The sequence below is a fragment of the Dasypus novemcinctus genome, chromosome 30, assembly GCF_030445035.2.
Source record: "Dasypus novemcinctus isolate mDasNov1 chromosome 30, mDasNov1.1.hap2, whole genome shotgun sequence".
Classification (NCBI taxonomy): Eukaryota; Metazoa; Chordata; class Mammalia; order Cingulata; family Dasypodidae; genus Dasypus; species Dasypus novemcinctus.
Genome location: NC_080702.1, coordinates 22,043,282 through 22,065,253, shown reverse-complemented (window position 1 = coordinate 22,065,253; position 21,972 = coordinate 22,043,282).

Genomic DNA, 21,972 nt, shown 5'->3' with positions numbered 1-21,972 from the left:
GACCACAGTATAGCCAAGAGCAGTCTCTGCATAGAACCCTGAATTCCAGTGAAACCAATTTAAGAAAAGAGAACAGATAAACTGAGGCCCAGAAAAATTATATCATGTCTCCTTAAAGAAATGAGGAAATAACCTTCAAACTTCTCAATTTAAACTCATTGTACCTATAAAATGTGTGAATAGTAATCAAAATAACAAACTTCATGTGCCATCAATTAAAATCAAAGTTCCTTGAAATGCTAAAAGTATAAAATTCTCTCCGTTTTAATTTGTGCATAATTTTGTGTTCAACTTTGAAATCTGGGTTTAACTTTGCCAGTTTGCTTGTGCCTATGAAATCAGATTTGGGGTTTACCTGTTACAAATTGAATAACAGTGAATGGTAACTTGAAAATAAGTCTTTGAGTGTCAATATTGTCTTGCTAGTAGATTTAATGCATAAATCACAAGTGCAGGTAAATCAGGTACTGGAAAAACAGAAAAAATTCACAAAATTGTTATTAATAAAGTCTTGTGGCTAAGATAATAAAGGTACCCAAATCACCTTAAGGTAAAAACTTACTAAAAAATGTAACTAAAAGTTAAAATCATTTATAGATGCATTTATATAATAAAATAGCAGAAGGGTAATAACTGAAATTATAACTGGGTGGATTTAGCCTGAACCTATTATTGTAAGCATAAATTCTAAACTGACCTTACCTTCATTTATGATCACTTCAGGTCTACCCTCACTCCCTTGCCTTTATTTATGGTTATTTCACAACAGCTTCTGCCCTTATGGCTCAGGGGAAGGCAAATGTGAAACATCCCTGTCTCTTGTCCTACTGGTACTAGTAACCCTGCTTCTCTCATGATTCCAAGTGTGGACTAAATTGCTGCATGGTGGAATTCTTGACACTCAGGGTTGAATGTCCACTTTTCCAGTCCAGGGACCACTAGAATCTTTTTATCTCCAAGGACTGGGACGTGAAGGAGGCCTCTGGCCTTGACTGTCAGGATTCCTAAAAGTGGCAATTCATGAGATAAACCAGTTTCCCTGAGTCTTCAATAGTCTCAGTGAATATACATAGAATTAGTCTTGTTCATCCAAAGTCTGCTAAAGTCAAAGTAAAATATAAAGTTCTGAAACAAAGGAAAATTGTATTAAAGCATTGGGAACATTTTGGTTATAAGCCATTAGTTAAGAAACAAACTTCTTGTGCAAAACTGCATGGTCATAGTGCAAATTAAAGATAAAACCTTCCAGGAGAGCTTTCAAATGTTTTGCAGTTAAACTTATTTTGTAAAAAATGAAAATTTTAAGTAACTGAGTAGTGTGTCTGTGTCAAACTATTCTTGTCTGCCTATTTGCTCAGTGTGTAACTTCATACATCAGGATGATAATATCAAATTGACAATTGATGAAAATCCTAAATTCTTATCTAATGAAATTAAATTGAAGAAATGTAGGGCTGCCCTCTCTTAAATGCATAAAGGAAATTCCATTGGTTGCAAATTGAAATCTAAGGTAAATTAGCCAGTCAGTGGTTGTCATCAATTATAAAGAGTTTGTAAAAGCATCTTCCAACTAGAAATCTAGGTTGATATTAATGGCAAAAAGTAACTTCATAGCAATAAAATCTGTCTGAAAGTGACTTCAATGTACATATTCAAGTGGTGGTAATAAAGAGTTACTTTGATTCCATTGGGAATCTTCAGTTTTCATTTTAAAAATGGGAAAAATAATTTTGCCTCTATTGCTAAAGTAACATACCTGCTAATGTCTCATGGTAAACTTGTAGAAGTAAGCAATGTCATTTGATATGTAACACATTGCATTGGAAATATTTTAAAAGTATACAAAAATCAAGAGACTTTAGCATTGTCAAACTCTCTTGTGTGTTGGAGTCATGGACCTGAAGGGAATCGGGAATGAAAGACAAAGAGAGATTGGGATCAGGGGATCTGAGAGCATTGAAGCTTCAAGCTCATCAGACCCCCTGATCCCAATCTCTCTTTGTCTTTCATTCCTGATAGCCTTTGGGTCCATGACTCTGGCATCTGGTGCCCAATGTGGGGCTTCTTTATATACCCCAAGCAATTGTGAGAACCAGCAACTATCCTAGGTAACTATTCCCATAACTTCATTAATGAAAACACAGTGCACAGTGGATAAGATAGTAACTAAAGCCCAAGATGTTCTATTATGTAGTGAAACAAATATACTCATAAACCTTGTTGCCCAGGTTACTTGAGATATCAAGTCTGGGTTCTGCTGGAATGTTATGTTTCCCAGAGATATTAGCCACCTGCACATATATCTCTAGGGACAGCATGACCCAGTGGTCAGAAAGTAAATTGCTGCCATGGAAACAGCATGCCTTTTTTTCCCACACTTGTGCATTCAAATCAGGCCTTGAGTACATTGCAGGTTGTCTCTCCATATGAGTTACTGGCTGGATTGGTCACTGACCCCTCAAACAATAAAGGTATCTGCTACATCTCTGGCTGTGCTCCTGAAGTTGACAGAAACTATGTTGCAATTTCAAAACTCCTGCAGCCAATGATGGCTTGGTACAGCCAAATACACAATGGATATGGCCTCCAAACTGGTACTGTTCAATAGTGCCAGAGAGTGCTATGCACCAGGCCAGTGAAATACTGGAAACTATCTTCTTAGCTTCTCTCTAGGATCAACAGTGCTGTGGCTTGCTGTGTGAAGGACATACCAAATGGAGCCATAATCTCTAGAATACTGTAAGTAGAATTTAAACACAAATTGGCATTATGGCCTGCTCCCATGGAGAGATAACATGTAAGGTATTGCAAACCTGAAACTTGAATCTATTAATTGCAGCTCAAAGAGAAACTAATACATTGAGTAGTACATTAATTAGTATTAAGTACTATACCTTTATCCTATTTTAAATATATGCCTGAGGATTATAGTGTTATCTTTTCTATTAGATCATGTACAGAAAAACATTGAACATATTAAAAGTCTTGTGGGAAGTGGACTTGGCCCAGTGGTTAGGGCATCCATCTTCCACATGGGAAGTCCACAGTTCAAACCCCAGGCCTCCTTGACCCATGTGGAGCTGGCCCATGCAAAGTGCTGATGCACGCAAGGATTGCTGTGCCATGCAGGTTTGTTCCTCTCATAGGGGAGCCCCACATGCAAGGAGTGCACCACATAAGGAGAGCCACCCAGTGTGAAAAGAAAGTGCAGGCTGCCTAAGAATGGCACCACCATATGGAGAACTGACATCAACAAGATGATGCAACAAAAAGAAACACAGATTCCTGTGCCACTGACAACAACAGAAGTGGATAAAGAAGACACAGAAAATAGACAGAGAACAGACAACCAGGGTGGGGGTGGGGGGGAAGGGGAGAGAAATAAATACATAAATCTTAAAAAAAAAAGTCTTGGTAAACTTCATTTTCTGAGTAGTTAATGAACATGTCTGTAAAATAAAGGAATGGCCACCTTGCCAGAGAGCAGTGGGGGCAACAACCCTTTTAATTGAGAAAGCCACCAAACTAACTTGGGGGCAACTTCTCACAGTTTTCTCCCCATACCACATAAAGGATGTGCTTGAGGCCAGGGGCCACCAGTGGCTCACAGGTAGCTGGTTAATTAAATACCAGGCTTAATTACTGGAAACCCCTGAAGTGCAAATAAGAGTGTGTCAGACTCTTAAAACAGCTTCAGATCCTGAGGGACCCCTTCACCACCCCTGCCATGAAACTCTTAACCAAAACTATTCAAACAGGTCAGATTTAAAAGATGAGCCTCTTGTGAACCCAGACATTGAATGGTTCACAGATGGAAGCATTTTTATTAAGGAAAGAATTAAAAAGGCAGGCTATGCAGTAGTTTCTCAATTTGAAAACATAGAAGCCAAAGCTCTTCATCCTGGAACTTCAGCTCAGAAAGCAGAGCTAATTGCTCTTACCTGAAGTTTAAAACTAGCAGCTGGGAAATGGGCTAATATTTACACAGACTCTAAGTATGCTTTCCTTGTCCTTCATGCTTACTCTGCTGTGTGGTGAGAACAAGGCTTTCTTACTAACAGTGGGTCACCTATTAAGCATAGGCAAGAAATCCTAGCTTTACTAGAAGTCATACTGTTATCTCAAGAAATAAGCTCTGCATTGTTCAGGGCATCAGAAAACAAACACTGCTATAGCAAAGGGAAATACTTGAGCTAATGCAGCTGCTAAAGTGGCAGCACAAACCCAGGTCTCCCTCCTATCCCTTATTCCAGCACCTGTCAGTTAATAACTCAAACAATGGGAGGCTTAACTATCCTCCCCCTTTAAAGCACCCTGTCCAGATGTGGAGATGATACCCTGGGGAGGACTGGTAGACCCACATGCCTCCTACCAGATCTGTGTTTTCCCACCAGAAGAGAAACAGCAAACAAGGTGGCTAAAACTCACTTCAACCTAGTCCCTTTAAGATGGTTCATGGGAAAACTTTCATGACACAAGATCTGAAAATCAGGTTCTGATCACAACTTGGCAAAAAACAAAAACAAAAAAAAACAAGCATCACCAGTATGTAAAAATCTTTACTCTGTAATTCTGATGACTCCTACAGTTATTTTAAAAATTCCAACTTGATGCTCTAATCCAGAATGAAACCAGCTCCCCAAAAAAGTGCCAGCTCACCAAAACACCTAATGGGATGTACAAATGCCAGTCATTGGACAGCCTGGAATACCTCTCCAAGAGAAAAAGCTAGCTATAGTCTATGTCAAAGTCAGGTGTTTCCTCTAACTCTAGCCTAAATGTCTATTGCTAGAGGGAGAACAAACCAAACATCCCTTGAAAAAACCTTTGTCTGTTTTCTTTTGAAAAAGGCAATGTTCCTTCTCATCGCCCTCTTAGTTGCTTTAAGCATAACCAGAACCATTGAAAATTGGGTTTGGCAATCTATGCTAAACCCTATTATCTATTTCAGTCACCCCCTAAAACAAACAACGTAGATGAAACGAGCCATGCCTTAGAAGCTGTGAAACAGCAAGCAGACTCACTTGCTGCTGTGGTAACGCAAAATCACAGGGCACTTGACATGCTAACTGCAGCACAGGGAAGGGTATGTTCTTTCTTTAAGGAAAAATGCCATCTCTACATAAATTACTCTAAAACAACCCTAGACAGTATTCAAAACCTGCAAAATAACACCCACCAATGTCAAGGAAATGCAGCCTTTATAGAAACCTGGCCTTTCCTACTCCTGTGGTCCAGTGTCCTCTTAGTGGGACCATATATTCTCAAAATTTTAATTAATTTTATTTCTCCCAGGATCAACATCTTGTTAGCCACATGAGGACTTCATCCAGTTTCATACAGATGCTAGATCTGTCTTCTTCCAGTTGAGATAGAATACAAGGGAGTTCTATACCTTGTCAGGCAGGGTCTGCAACCTCTAACCAGCAGGAAGTAGCTACAGAAGAAAGACTATCTCCCATCAGCACCCCTTTAATATTAAAGGTGTAGAACTCTCTGAGGGGGAAATGAAGCAGGATAAAAGATAGGGAATTAATAGATGGATTTGGAACCTGGTAGAAGAGTCCACGTGGACATTGATAACCCCCATGAAGGCTGCTGGAGGACCCCCACATCCAGAATAAAGACTTCTTCCTGGGAACAAGGAAAAGTCCCAGATGTTCTCTAGGAAATTTATCATTGGATCCTCACTAAGGGATTGATGGGTGGGGTAATCAATCAAAACAGCAAACAGCTGAAACCCCCTCCATGACTGAGGGATTACTACCAAGCACCAGCTGATGATGTAACTAGAAATAGACCTTGAATAAAAGGGTCAACTCAGGCCAGCAGAATATCTCAGCCTACATGTACTATCAGGCATTAAAAACTGCTTTATGACTTTGGATAAAGGGGGAAATGGAAAGGACTAATGAGTTTATATGGCTATGAGTCTCCAAAAAAGAGTCAAGAGGTCATCAAAGGGGTGATCCTTATGCATGACTCAGCAGGGTCCTAGAGACAGTCAAAGTAGACAGAAGTCCAGGTATTGGTTCTCCTGAGGGCTACAGAGATCCACAGGTTCTATGGTCATGGCAGATGACTCTGGAATTCAGTACCATGTCAGTTGGCCCTACTTTGGAGTTTGTGTTCCTGAGTGTGATGGAGTTGGACTCAGATATGACCTTTCTACACATGCCTCTTGTGATACTTTTACCAGAACTGCGAGTAGCACTAAGGTTGGTGTATACTCAGGAGACCTGAATCTCTGGACTGTCCATATGACAGCCAGGCCCTGAGCCTTAGTGGACTTGCATCTCCTACCATCTGGTTTATTGGACTTATCCTGGCCAGCTAATAGGGAAGTGAAGAAGTTCAACCACCACACCAGGTAGCCAAGAATGACTATAACTGAAAGCAGGAGAATTGCATCCATCATCCACGTGAAATCTAAGCCCCCTCTTGATTTATAGGAGGAGTGGACATAACCATCCCAGGGTCCACAGGATGAAGGAATAGAGTATGGATTAGAGTGGACTTACTGATATTCTACTATAGAACTATTGTGATTAGTAATGGAAGAAATTGTAGCATTGATGTGGAGACAATGGCCACAGTAGCTGCTGAGGGTAGGAAGAAGGAAGAAGAGCTATGATGATGGGGCAATTTCAGGACTCGGAGTTGTCCTGGGTGGTACTGCGGGGACAGATGCTGGATAGTGTATGTCCTGCCATGGCCCACTTGTTGGACTGGGGGAGAGTGTAAACTACAATGTAAACCGTTATCCATGTGGGGCAGCAGTGCTCCAAAATGTTTTCATCAAAAGCAGTGAATGTGCCACGATGATGAAAGAGGTTGTTAATGTGGGAAGAGTGGGGTAAAGGGGTTGGGGTATATAGGACCTCATTTTTCTTAATGTAACATTTTTAAAAAGTACTGAAAAATTTTAAAAAATCTTCTTTAAAGATAAAAATAAAATTGAAGATCCCTACATTTATGTAATGTTCATATAATCTAAAGCTTCATATAAAATAAAAATTAAAAATTAAAAAAAATTAAAAAATTTCAATAGTACCTTGAAATTTAATTTGATGTATTAAAAAAACCACAAATGGAATTAATTCAACTGCTGAAAAACCTGAAAAACTTAGCCACATTGTTGTCACTAATAAAACACTCTTAGTTGCTTAGTTGATAAATAAAAATGCCTAAATTGTCTTGAAGTGAAAATTTACTAGAAACTGTAACTAAGAGGTAAGAAAGAAACATTATATAAATGTTTTTATGTTATAAAACAGCAAGAGGATAATATCTGAAATTGCTAAACCTGGCTGGACATAATCTAGGCTTACTATTGTTATGATGAGTCTAAATTAAATTTACATTTCTTTTTTTTTTTAAGATTTATTTTATTTATTTTTAATTCCTCCCCTCCCCCAGTTGTCTGTTCTCTGTGTCTATTTGCTGCGTCTTGTATCTTTGTCCGATTCTGTTGTTGTCAGCGGCATGGGAAGTGTGGGTGGCGCCTTCCTGGGCAGGCTGCACTTTCTTTCACGCTGGGTGGCTGTCCTTATGAGCACACTCCTTGCGCATAGGGCTCCCCTATGCGGGGGACACCCCTGCATGGCAGGGCACTACTTGCACATCAGTACTGTGCATGGGCCAGCTCTGCACGGGTCAAGGATGCCCGGGGTTTGAACCGCAGACCTCCCATGTGGTAGATGGATGCCCTAAACACTGGGCCAAGTCTGTTTCCCTAAATTTACATTTCTTGGTCCTTACTTCAAGTCCAGCCTCACCCTTGGGTATGCTTGCAATTGTAATGATAATCCAAAACTGAACTTAACTTTGCTTATAGTTATTTCAAAACTAGCCCTCACCCTCAAGAGTGCTTGCTATTTTGATGGTAATTCTAAACTGAACTTGCCTTTGCTTATGGTTGTTTCAGGACTGGCCTCACCATTGTAATTGTAAATAGTCTATTCTCCCCTGTTTGAATCCATGGAAAGTTTTGCTCCCCATGATCAGAGGAAGGCAATTTGAGACCATCCTGTCTCCTATCTGCCCACTGGCCTTAATAATCCTGCTTTCACTCATGGGTATCCAGGTGTAGGCTCCAATGTACCTACTCTGGACTGGAGTTCAGAGGGACCCCATGATACTCAAGGAGATTGCTGCCCTATAGAATCATCAAAACTCAGTTTGGACACCCATTCTTCTACGGCAGTGGGTGCTAGAGTCCAATTATCTCTGATTACTGGAGAGTGGGTGCCTCCCACCCCAAACATCAAGGATTCTGAAAGCAGCAGGTCATGAGAGAAACTAGTGTTCCATGAGACTTCAATGACATCAGTGAGTATATACTGGAAATGTTATTGTAATATGGCCTGTACATGAATTCAAACTTATCTAATTCTGTATTCAAGTTTGCCTAGTTTTCAGAAGGCCAATTAAGTGATATTGTTCAATTATTTGTGTATAGAAAGGCCAGGACTCAGGAAAGATTTTGAGAAGGAAAATGGTTTATTGATGACCAGCCAGACTCAGGAGCTTTCTGTTTCAAACCTGAGCCCTGAACAAGAATTTTGAGTTCCTTTTGTAGAGAGGAAGGGTCAAATGGTCCTTTTATTTCAGTTCTCAATAGGCTTGAATTAGCAAATATCTTCCACATCCTAGGTAAGCTTTTAGCATGGACTTCATACATTCTAGAAAAGCTTTTAGCACATTTGGTTAGCATTTTCCCTGAATATTTAAAGTTTATAGAGTTTGCATTGATAAACAGTTTCCTGGGACTGGAGTTGTTGCCATGGTTACTAAGGGCAGGGCTGTAGCCTCTCACCAACCCACACCCACAAGTCAGGACAGACAGCTCAGGTTAAGGTTATCTCTGAAGAGACAAAGAGCCTCCCACCCAGAGCCCACATCAATACAGGCTCTATAGGCTTTGAATATTCAGGGAGAATATAGACTGAGTGTGTATTCCAACTTACATGCAGACAGAAATAGGGCAATATATTAATTCAAGCTTACCTACTATGTGTTTGGTATGTTAATCCATGCCTACCTGGTATCCAAACAAACCCTAAACTCTAAGAAAATAAAAAAGTAAGTCCCTTTTGCATCAAGGTGCTGCTTGACTCCCACCCCCAAATTCTCTGTATAAAAAGGACCTGAAAATATTGCTAAGGGCTCTCTTTTTTTGGACAGAATTATGCCAGGCCTGGCCAGTCATAATAAATCTTCCTTCTCAAAGAATTCCTGTATCCTTCAATATGCAATCACTGAATCCTCTTTGCTTCCACTACATTTCCTGGGGGCCCATCTAGGGTTGCTATGAAGGCCAGAGTTACCAACAATTGGTTGCCTCCCTTTGATGTCTCCAAGGAAGCCAGGAGGGCCCAGATGATTCTCATCCCAGGGAGGTTGTGGACTCTGCTGGAGCCCTCCTGGAAGAAACCAGAGGTGCTGAAGGATCTAAAGGAAATCTTGACAATGAAAAAGGGTTTCCACACACCAGAAGTGTAAGACCCCCGGGGGCATAGTGTAAGAAAAGCCTAACTGTGAACATTAGAAGGGGTAACAGATCAACTCTTGAGAGGACCCTAGTCCCCCCAAAAGTTTTTGTTAAAGCTGTCTTTTCCAGGACTGAAAAGGCAAAAAAAAAAAAGCCTAATGTTTGGTTTTAGCTGACTGTGGGTTGCATGTGGTTTGCTGTCACTAAAATAGTGAAGGTTTGGTTACAGTGGGAGAGGTAATGATGGGTTTAAGTCCCACTCCTTAGCTCCCTTTAAGGAAAAGTCCTATTGCCTCTTGTGCCTTTATTTTGGCCACTCTCTCTCTTTCTGCTGCCATAGAAAATAAGGCATCAATATCTCAGTGCTTTCCACTGACATACATCCTGAAGAATTGCTCTAAATTTCAAAGATCTTGGTTACAAAAAATTGAACTGGTTTTTGTGATAAAGCTTAGCCTGAATATGAATTGAGCTATGGAGACATTTGGCCAAAAATGAGTCTTTTAATTTTAATGCTGGATTGCATTTGAGCTTGTTTTGCAATTGAGCAGGGGTGTTCAGAGAGCCCTTAAAAGTTCCCCTCACTAAGTTTGCAATAATTACCAAGCTGTAACTCAGTTCCCCTGATATGCATTAAAAAAGAAAAGCCCCTCTCCCCATAGCCTATGATGGCACTTCCCAAAAGTTAAACGTAGAAACCTCCTAGAAATAGAAGTAAAGTAAATACTCAGAAATGGCCATATCGGAGAAATGGAAATTATGAGTCAAATTGATGGGTTTTGTGTTTCTGCCTGTGTGCTGTGGCTCTTTACTGTTTTTCCATTTGTTTGATGCCAATGTATATTTTCATGCCTCTGGAAGGTGGTATTGAATTGTGTGAAAAGTTGGACTTTCGTTGAGATGCCAGGTCAGTCGACTAAAAGGTTGTCTCTTCATTCTTTCTAGAGTGATAAGCAGGGCTTCTGACATGCCAGTGGGCTCCCTATGGGAGTCTCTTCTCAGGAATCAGAAAGTTCTGCCTGCTGCCACAGAGCACCCTCTGTGTGGAATCCTGAATTCCAGTCAAATGAATGTAAAAAAAAGGAAAAGATAAGAAATAAGAAAATAAACCTCAAACTTTCATTAGTGTAAACTCAGTTGTGCCTACAAAATGTATAAATAGTGATCAAGATAAAAGGAGCTCTTATGCCTAGAAAATCAGATTTGGAGTTCACCTGTTAAAAAGTATAGAATTTTCTCTTCTGTTTTAATCTGTGCTTAACTCTGTGTTCAACTTCAATGTCTTCATTTAGCTTTGCCAAATAATTCCTAAAAGAGCTCTATTCAAATAGTTAAAATTAAATATACAGTTATATATATAATGAATATTCCTAGGACCCAAATTAAGCTAAAGAAAACTTAGAGGTAACAGATTAAAACTCTTCTAAGCAGAAAAAAAAATCAGTTTATATTAAAAAGTGTTTTAGTTCCCTGTAAAGAAATGAAAAAAAATCATTCTTTATATAAACTATTAACCATTTCAACTTATTTAGCTTGAGTGTTATCTCTTTGATTTATAAAATACCAAGTTAATAAATTAATATCATATGTATTAATATTATATGTATTATATGTAATATTATTTGATAAAAATTCTAAGATCATATCTAATGAAATTAAGTTAAAAAATGTAGATCTGCCCTCTCTTAAATGCACAAAGTAAAATCCATATGTTGCTAATTGTAATGGAAGATAAATTAACCAGTCTATGTGGCTATGGATAATTATAAAGAGTTTGTAAAAGCATCTTCTAAACTGAAGCATTTAAATCACTAATTCTAAAAAGCAATTATTAACTAGAAACTTAAACTGATGTTAATGGCAAAAAGTAACTTCAAAGCAGTAAAAACTGTCTGGAATTCACCTCAATGTTAATTTCAAGAAATGTAGATCTGTCCTCTCCTCAATCCATAAAATAAAATTCATCAGTTGCTACTGTAATCTAAGGTAAATTAACAAGTTTATATAGTTGTGTTTAAGTACGAAAAATTGTAAAAGCATCTTCCAAATTAAAGCATTTGAATGACTAGTTCTAAAAATCCATTAGTAATTAAAATCTAAATTAATATTAATGGCAAAAAGTAACTTCATAGCAATAAAACCTGCTTTAAAGTAACCTCAAGTGCATATTCCATTAGGAATCATCAGTTTTCATTTTAAAAATAAGAAAAATAGCTTTTCCTCTATTGCTAAAGTAAAATACCTGTGTCATTAATGTCTTCATGGCAAAAGTTTAAAAGTTAAAAGCAAAGTACTAAAAAGTTCATTTAAAATGTAACACATTGCAATGAAAATGTTTAAAAGGTACATAAACATCAAGAAATAGACTTCAGCATTGCCAAATTCTCTTGTGCATTCAAACCAGGTCTTCAATACACTGCAGGTTTGCCTTTCCATATGATTATTGGTTAAGTTGGTGACTGATCACTAAAACAATAAAAATATCTACTACCTCTCTTGTGCTCCTGATGTGGATGGAAATTACATTGCGCTTTCTAACTCCTGCAGCAGCCCACAATAACTGACTACTACCAAATGTAAGATGAATATCACCTCCAGACTGGCACTATTACATAATGCCAAAGAGTGCTATGCACCAGGCCTGTAAAATACTGGAACCTATTTTCCTAGCTTCTCCCTAGGGTCAGTGGTGCTGCAGCTTATGTGAAGAATATGCATAGCGGATCAAAGATTACCAGAGTACTGTGAGTAAAATTCAAAACACGATTGGCACTATAGCTTGCTCCCATGGAGAGATAACCTCTACAGTATTGCAAACCTGAAACTTGAAGTTATTAATTGCAGCTCAAGGAGAAACTTATGGGTTGAGTAGTACATTAATTAGTATTAAGTACTGCACCTATATCCTATTCAGTTATGCATTTTTCAAAGCATCAGAAAACAAACACAGCTATAGCAAGGGGAAATGCTCAAAATGTTTCCCTCCTACACCTTGTTCCAGTACCTCTACCAGTACTTGAAGTTCCATAGTATACCCAGGAAGAACAAACCAGGGCAGCTAGCCTGGAATTCACACTGGAAACAAATGAATAGCTTATGAAAAACATTCAAGTCTAGCTGCCAGGAGCAGTGCAGTGGAAAGCCCTTCATGGACTTCACCAAGCCACGCATCTAAGGAAAGATGACCTAACTAGCTTAGCCAAATGGGTTTTCAAAAGACAAAGCATGGTAAAAAGCAGTCAGAAAAATTACCAGGAGTTGCTCAATTGGAGCCAAAATTTAAAAACAAACAAACAAAAAAACCTTTACTCTGCAGTTCTGATCACTCCCAGAGCTATTAAAGTTAAAGAAATGTCCATTTGGTGCACTAAAACTGTATGAAGTCAGCTGCCCAAGAGAGAGCCAGTTCACCAAAAGCACCTGACAGAACACATGTGTTACAGTCATTGGACAGCCTGAAATATCTCTTCAAAAGACAAAGCTACGCTGTGTCTATGTCAAAATCAGCTGTTCCCTCTAACTCTAGCCCAAATGCCTATTGCTAGGGGAAAGGCAAACCAGACTTCCTTTTTAAAAAAACTTGCCTCTTTTCATCTCCTTTAGCTTAACTGAAAAGAGAAATGCCTCTTCTAATTCTTCTCCTCTACCATAAGAACTAGGATTGACAATTTATACCTAAACCTGTTGTCTATTGCAATTTCTCTCTAAAGTTAGCCAACAGCATAAAATAACTCAAAGAAAAAGACTGTTTCCCACCAACTTTAGGAAAATCCAGCCTTTGCAGGCACCTAAACCTTTCTACTTCTGTGGTCCAGTGTCCTCTGGACAGTATATGGTCAGTGGGACCTTATAGTCTCAAAATCCTAATTAAGTTTATTTTTCCAGAATTAGCATGTTGTTAGCCATATGGAAACTTCATCCAGCTTCACTCAAGATGTCAGATCCATCTTCCTCCAACCAAGATAAGACAGATATGAAGAGAGTTTCACATCTTGTCAGGTAGGGCTGACTGCCCCTTAGCAGCAGGAAGTAGCTACATTAAAAAGATCATCTCCCTTCAGCACCCCCTTTAAGATCAAAGGTGTAAAACTCCCTAAAGAAAAAAATAGGGCAGGCTTGTAAGATAGGAAAATGGTAGATGGATCTGGGACCTTGCAGAAAGCTCCCCACGATTCCAAGATTCAGAAGAAGACTTCCTCCAGAAGCCAAGTAAAGCCCTGGAAGTTCCCAGAGACTATTATTAAGCCCTCCTGAGAAATTAATGGGAGAAACAAGCAGTCGAGGTGGTGAACAGCTAAAACTCCTCCCATGCTCTCATCATACATTCCGTTTCTTTTCCTTAATAATAACTAGAGTATGTCCTTAAATAATGCAATAAGAACAGAGACAGTGGCCCACTTCATAACCTGACAATATTGATACCCAAGTTTAACAGCTGAAACAGGCAACAAAAGGGGGAATAATATGGCCTGTACATGAATTCAAAATAATCTAATCCTATATCCAAGTTTGCCTCATTTCCAAAAAGCCAATTAAGTGATATAGGCTCTATAGGCTTTGAATACTTAGAAAGGATGTAGACTGAATGTGTGTTCAAACTTACATCTGGATGGAAAGTGAGCAATATGTTAATTCAAGCTTACCTGGTATGTGGATAGTACATTAATCCAAGCTTACTGGGTATCCAAACAAACCCCTAAACTCTAAGAAACTGACAGAGAAAGTCCCTTTTGCATCAAGGTACCACTTGACCACCACTCCCAAGCTCTCTGTAGAAAATGGACCTGAAGTATTGCACAAGGCTCAGTTTTTTTGGACAGAAGTCCACCAGACATGGCCAGTTGTAATAAATCCTCCTTCTCAGAGAAGTCTTGCATCCTAGTCTTTGATATGTGATCACTGAATCCACTTTGCTTCCACTACAATGGCTTATCTGAGGTCTCTGAAAGTTGAAATGGAAACTAAGCAGAATTCTGAAGTAAAGGAAAAATTTTGTGTTTTAAGTATTGGAAACAATATTGTTTTAAGCCAATGACTAAGAAGAACACAGGTCTGTGTAAAACTATATCATCACAGTCCAAGTTAGAATAATCAGAAATAGCCTACAAAGAGGTCTTTTGAATATAATGTTATTTTACAGCTAAATCTATTTCTTAAGAGAATGAAAATGATAAGTAACATTGAGTTGTGTGTTTTTGTGTCTATTTGTGTCTATTTGGCCAGTGTACATTTTCATATTTTAGGTTGGTAATATCAAATTAACAAGTTAAAAGTTTTAAAAGAGCTCTATTCAAATTGGTAAAAATTAAGTAAGCACTTACATACATAAATGTATATTCATGGAGACTATTAGTTGGCCAAAGGGGTGCTGATAAAAAACACCAGAAATTGGTTGGTTTTCATGAAGGGTATTTATTTGGGGTAGGAGCTTACAAATGCCAGGCCATAAACATAAGTTACTTCCCTCACCAAAGTATTTGGAGAAAGATGGCTGATGACATCTGTGTCGTTTCAGGCTTTCTGGGTTCCTATGTCCTGGGGCTTGCTTTTCTCTGGGTTCAGCATTCATTCCTTCCTGGTGCTGGCTTCTCTTTCCTCTGGGTGCTGAGTTCCCAGGTTTTCAGCATCAAACTCTAACATCAGAAACCCCATCTCTGTCCTTTGCCATGCCTTTTATCTGTGAGTCCCCACCCACCAAGTGGTGGGGACACAACACCCTAATCATAACTCAATCATGCCCAGGTACAGATCAGATTACAAGCATAATCCAATATTTCTTCTTAGAAGTCATTAATTATATCAAACTGCCACAGAGCCCAAATTAGAGAAGCTAAACAGGATAGAAAGGTCTTATAGAACTCTGAATATAGAAACTGTTGGAAGAGGAAACATGTTTTTCTAAACTCCTTGAACTACCCAGTCACCACCAGGACTTCCTTCTCTTTGCAAGAGCTATGGTGGAAGTGCTATGTATGCTATGTATGTCAGCCAAATGAAGGCTGAAGCAAAGTACAAGAAATCTGTTGGCTTCTATAACAGGTGTTTATTTGGGGAGAAAGCTTACAGTTACAAGGTCCTAAAGTGTCCAACTCAAGGTACCATAAGAGGTATCTTCTCACAAAGTCCTTTGCAATGTGTTGAAGCAAGGTGGTTAATGATCTCTGAGACTGAAGGGCTCATTTCTTTCTGGGCCTTCTGTTTGTCAGGGCTCTGGTCTCTTCAGCTGCAAAGTATCAGATGAATGGTTCAGCTCTGCCTAGAGCTTTAGTAGTTTGAGACTTCTTTCTGTCATGTGGTAGGATGAAAATATGACCAAGTTTTCTCCTTTTCTGTGTCATGACAAAATTCTCTCATATGGCATCTATGGAGCTCTTTCTCTTTCCTTGTGTATCAACTTCTGTGTGTCTTCTTGAGAGACTGTCCAGTAATAAAGACTTCCAAGGGAGCAGGAATTCAACCTTTAGTTAAATCCTCTTGATGTGGTAAAATCAGAGCCCTAATCTTGATTTCATCACATAAACATAAAACTTTTAAATTTAATACAACCAAAGGCTAACACACCCAGAGGAAGAGACCAGTTAATGAACATAATCAATATATGTTTTTTGGAATTCATGAATATCAAACTGCTACACTCTAGGTGTGACAAGAGAGGGAAATGTAGGTTTAGTTTAAAACTCCATCTACTAGGCTGGGAAATTAAGATTCATGTTATTTTTCTGTAATTCCTAAATTAAAACTTTTGTAGCAGTTTGATATTATTGATGAATTCCAAAAAGAAATACTGGATGATGTTTGTAAACTGATCTTTTCCTTTGTGCATATTAGAGTGTATTGGATTCAGAAGTTTTACTTTTACTTGATTGAATAATGATTAAGACTTTCCCTGGGCCATATCAGTAGGATGTTGATTCCCTGACCTTTGGTGGGTGGTGATTCAATGTGTGACTGTACCACAGAGAAGGGATGTTTGAGTTTTGTGCTGAAGTCCCAGGAAGTAAGCACACAGAGGAGCTTTGTCATGAGGAAAGCAAGAAGGCCCTGGGTAGAGAAACAAGCTGTTCACCTGATAGTCTACAGCTGGCCTTGTGGAGATAGCAGAGGAGCTGAGCGTGAAGACAAGAAGCCCCAGGAAGAGAGGAACCCAGGAAGCCTGAAGTGTCAAAGATGTAGGCAGCCATCATGCTCAAACATGGGGCAATAGACTTGGTGAGGGAAGTAACTTACACTTTATGATAACGTTAAGCTTCTACCCCAAATAAGTGCCCTTTATAAAAACCAACCAAAATATTGGAGTAGTGCTCCAAAATGTATTCACCAAATGCAATGAATGTGCTGTGATGGTGAAAAAGGTTGATGTGGGAGGAATGAGGGGGTGGGGGTATGTGGGAACATTTTATATATATATTTTTTAATTTTTTAATTCATTTTGTAAAAATATTACATTAAAAAATATGAGGTCCCATTCAACCCCACCATCCCCACCCCACCACTCCCCCCGCCCCCCAGCAACACTCTCTCCCATCATCATGACATATCCATTGCATTTGGTAAGTATATCTCTGGGCATCACTGCACCTCATGGTCAATGGTCCACATCATAGCCCATACTCTCCCACGTTCCATCCAGTGGGCCCTGAGAGGATCTACAATGTCCGGTAATTGTCCCTGAAGCACCACCCAGGACAACTCCAAGTCCCGTAAATGCCTCCACATCTCATCTCTTCCTCCCATTCCCCGCACCCAGCAGCCACCATGGCCACTTTTCCCACACCAATGACACATTTCCTCTGCGGACCTTGGATTGGTTGTATCCATTGCACATCTATGTCAAGAGGAGGCTTAGATTCCACATGGATACTGGATGCAATCCTCCTGCTTTCAGTTGTATGCACTCTAGGCTCCATGGTGTGGTGGTTGACATTCTTCAACTCCATGTTAGGATGCCCTTCTTTGGAGCTGGTGTTTCTGCGTGATGGAAATGGACTCAGAGGGGATCTCTTTTCACAAGACTTCCATGCTACTTTATTGGAATTGTAGTTGGTGCTGAGTTTAAGATATATGTAGGGGATTTGAATCTCTGGACTGATAATATGACACCCAGGCCCAGAGCCTCAACAGACTTCAGCTCCTACACTTTGACTTATTGGACTTACTCCACTCAGCTAACATGGAGTTGAAGAAGGTCAACCACCACAACATGGAGCCTAGAGTGTCTACAACTAGAAGCGGGAAGAGTGCATCCAGTACCCATGTTGAATCTAAGCCCTCACTTGACATAGGTGTGCAATGGACACAACCAATCCAACGTCCACAGAGAAAATGTGAAACGGGTGTGGGAACGGTAGCCATGGGGGCTGCTGGGTGTGGGGAACGGGCGTTTTCGGGACGTGGAGTTGTCCTGGATAGTGCTTCACGGACAATTACGGGACACTGTAGATCCCCCCAGGGCCCACTGGATGGAACGTGAGAGAATCTGGGCTATGATGTGGACCATTGACTATGGGGTGCAGTGATGCTCAGAGATGAACTTACCAGGTGCAATGGATGTATCACGATGATGGGAGAGAGTGTTGCTGTGGGGGGAGTGGGGGGCGGGGGCGGTGGGGTTGAATGGGACCTCATATATATTTTTTAATGTAATTAAAAAAAAATAATAATAAATATTAAAAAAAAATTTGAAACAAAAAAAAAAAAAAAAAAAAGAAGGGCCATCTGACATGGGAGTGAACCCCGTCTGCCATGACCATAGAACCTGTGGGTCTCTTTAGCCCTCAAAAGAACCAATACCTGGGGTTGTATCTACTTTATCTGTCTCTGAGACTCTGCTCAGGTGTGCATAAGGGCAATCCTTCTGAAAGCCCCCAGACTCTTTTTTAGAGACTTGTAGCCATATAAACTCATTTCTCCTTTCCATTTCCCCCTTACATTAGGTCAAATGGCATTTTAAAGTCATGTTATTATATGTAGACAGGGATATTCTGCTGATCCGCATCGAACCTTGAATTCAAGGTCATTTTCCAGTTGCATCATCAGTTGGTACTTGGTAGTGATCCCTCGGTGCCAGGGAGGTTCATCCCCGGGTGTCATGTCCCACGCTGGGGGGAAGGCATTGCATTTACATACTGAGTTTGGCTTTGAGACTGGCCACATTTGAGTAACATGGAGGCTGTCAGGAGGAAATTCCCAGGCACAGTGCTGCTCTAGGCCTTGTTCTTATTTCAGGCATATAGGCTCACAAGCATAGTCATTAGTATCATGCTCTCACTGTTGGACCCTCATTCCTTCCTGGTCCTTACCGTTGCACCTGGGGGACTGCCGCTGCTCCCCTAGGGGCCACGACAGAGCACCCCCGGCCAGGAACACAGTACCCCCCCAGCTTTAGTTTTTAATTGTTGCCACTATGAGTATATCCAAACATTACGATGCACCCTGGACATATGCCCTGTATAGCTCCCTGTCAGTCCTATATCACCTGTCAATAGTGTCCTATACCAGTATTCCTCCGCCGCCACTGCTGAACCACTCTGTGATCCAAAACCTCCCAAAAATTGAAGCCCAATATAATGTCAGGATCCCTTACTAGCAAAATGGGATAAGGCGATGGGTTTAAAGGTCAAATACAGAATACATGTTGACTTGGGAAATTCGACATCCTATCTTTTTCTCTTTTTTTTTTTCCTAATTATTGAACTTCTCTTCACAAGAGCCCTAGACCACAGCAATTCATATATACAATATACAGTACTCCCACACATCCACCATAGAACCTTTTCCCTTCCACAGTGATATTCTTATAACTTATTCATATCATATTTACTTAAAGTGATGTACAGACTCTGAGACAATAGCTTTCAAACAAGGCAACATCCACGCTTACATTGTGGTCCATACGTTAGGATATACAGTTTTCTCAATTTTTAGTTATCCTATGTTTTACATTATGGTTTACATTATTAGTCTGTCGTCCCCTATATGTGTATGGTGTAATATTACATGTTTTATATCAATCCCTGTGCACTCTCGTGAAACTCCTCTCTTACCCCACATTTACTTTGCTTCCACACATTTAACATCCATTTTCCCATCCCTTTGGTGCCCACAGTGACAGCCAACCTCCATTTCCTGAGGTGCCACGTCCAGAGACACTTGCAACAGTGTTCAGGGCCCAACTTGCTCAACTGCCCCAATGCCCTGGGAGCCACCCTTACTCTCGAGAGATACGGTTCCCTCTATTTGATGGCATTAGTCCTCCCCAGGATGTGGGTTCACCCCCACCCTCACTACTTGGGTCTCTACCCAATGGTACCACCCACTATGACAAAATGAGCATTCAGACATTTCCCAGGAGCCCGTCCCGCATCAGACCATCCCCTCCGAGCATCCTAAACAAGTAACTCTCTTAATTATATTTTTTAAAAATTATTTATTTTTTTAAAAATTACATTAAAAAAATATGAGGTCCCATTCAACCCCACCGCCCCCACCCCCCACTTCCCCCACAGCAACACTCTCTCCCATCATCATGACACATCCATTGCACCTGGTAAGTTCATCTCTGAGCATCACTGCACCCCATAGTCAATGGTCCACATCATAGCCCAGACTCTCTCACGTGCCATCCAGTGGGCCCTGGGGGGATCTACAATGTCCCGTAATTGTCCGTGAAGCACTATCCAGGACAACTCCATGTCCCGAAAACGCCTCCACATCTCATCTCTTCCTCCCGTTCCCCACACCCAGCAGCCACCATGGCTACCCTTCCCACACCCATTCCTCATTTTCTCTGTGGACATTGGATTGGTTGTGTCCATTGCACACCTCTGTCAAGTGAGGGCTTAGATTCCACATGGGTACTGGATGCACTCCTCCCGCTTCCAGTTGTAGACACTCTAGGCTCCATGTTGTGGTGGTTGACCTTCAACTCCATGTTATATTTTGATACGATTTTCTCAGCATTTTACTTTCAACCAACACCTGACACTCTTCTATGTTCCTATGCTACCCTTCCCTCCCCCCACTTTTTGGGCAATATTACCCATCCGCCCATCCCCAGCCCCCTCATACCCGCAAAGCCCCACCCAAAGGCAACCCCTTGCCCCCATTTTATCTCTTCTTTGTGTTCATACTTACCGACAGCTCATCATAAATTCCACCCCTGCAGACGTCGGCTCACATCCTTCCTCCACCCCCCGATTTCCTGTATCTCAAGGTTCAAAGTCTAAGTGTTCTATACATTACAAAATGTATAAGCTCATCTTATCTTTCAGCCTTTAACAGCTTCAACCCATTTGCCAGGAACTCCCAATCACTGCATTCCTTAGGTTCCTTAGGTTGCAAGTGTAGCCATGGAGACAGCTCATCTCTGTATTTCAAAAAGAGGTTTTGAATATGTTTGTAAACTGGTCTGTCCCTCTGGGCATTATACCTTTTTTTTTTAAAAAAGATTTATTTATTTATTTCTCTCCCCTTTCCCCCCCTCTCCCCGGTTGTGTCTATTTGCAGTGTCTTCTTCTTTGTCTGCTTCTGTTGTTGTCAGTGGCACAGGAATCTGTGTTTCTTTTTTGTTGCATCATCTTGTTGTGTCAGCTCTCCGTGTGTGCAGTGCCATTCCTGGGTAGGCTGCACTTTCTTTTGCGCTGGGTGGCTCTCCTTATGGGGCACATTCCTTGCACATGGGGCTCTCCTATGGAGGGACACCCCTGCGTGGCAGGGCACTCCTTGTGTGCATCAGCATTGTGTATGGGCCAGCTACACATGGGTCAAGGAGGCCTGGGGTTTGAACCGCAGACCTCCGATATGATATACCCTTTTGATTGTATTAAACTCAGAGGTTTCACTTTTACTTTATTAAATCAATATTGAAAATTTGATTCGACCACATTATTAGGGCAAATTATAGTTGAGTTACCACCCCCTTGTTGGACTATATAAACAGAAACTCATTCAAGAATTAGTAAGTAGGTTCAGACAATAACGCAGAGGAAGAGAAGCAGCTCCATAGCTACAGCAGAGGCCACAGAAAGAGAGATGAGACTGATAGCTTGCAGGTGAAGAGAACAGAGCAGGTGAGAAAGCCTGAGAGACAAGTCTTATATCACTCTACAGGTGAGAGGAAGAAGACTGAATGCTCACAGACATCACCTACCATATTGCTTCAATACATGGCAGCATAGTTTTTTGAGACACTACCTCTTATGGCACTGTGAGTTGGACATTTTAGACCCTTGTGACTGTAATCTTCCACCCCAAATAAATACTCTTTATAAAAGCCAAAACATTTCTGGTACTTTGTATCAGCACTACTTTTGGCAAACACAGAATTTGTTATCAGGGATAGGAGGTGCTTTTGCAATTACCAAAAATACAGTAACCATTTTATGAAAGGGTAAAGGATATTTTTTGGAGAAATCATGAGATGCTTGATAGAAAAGGCCTAGATTGCTTTGAAGAGAGTGTTGGTAGGAAAATGTACACTA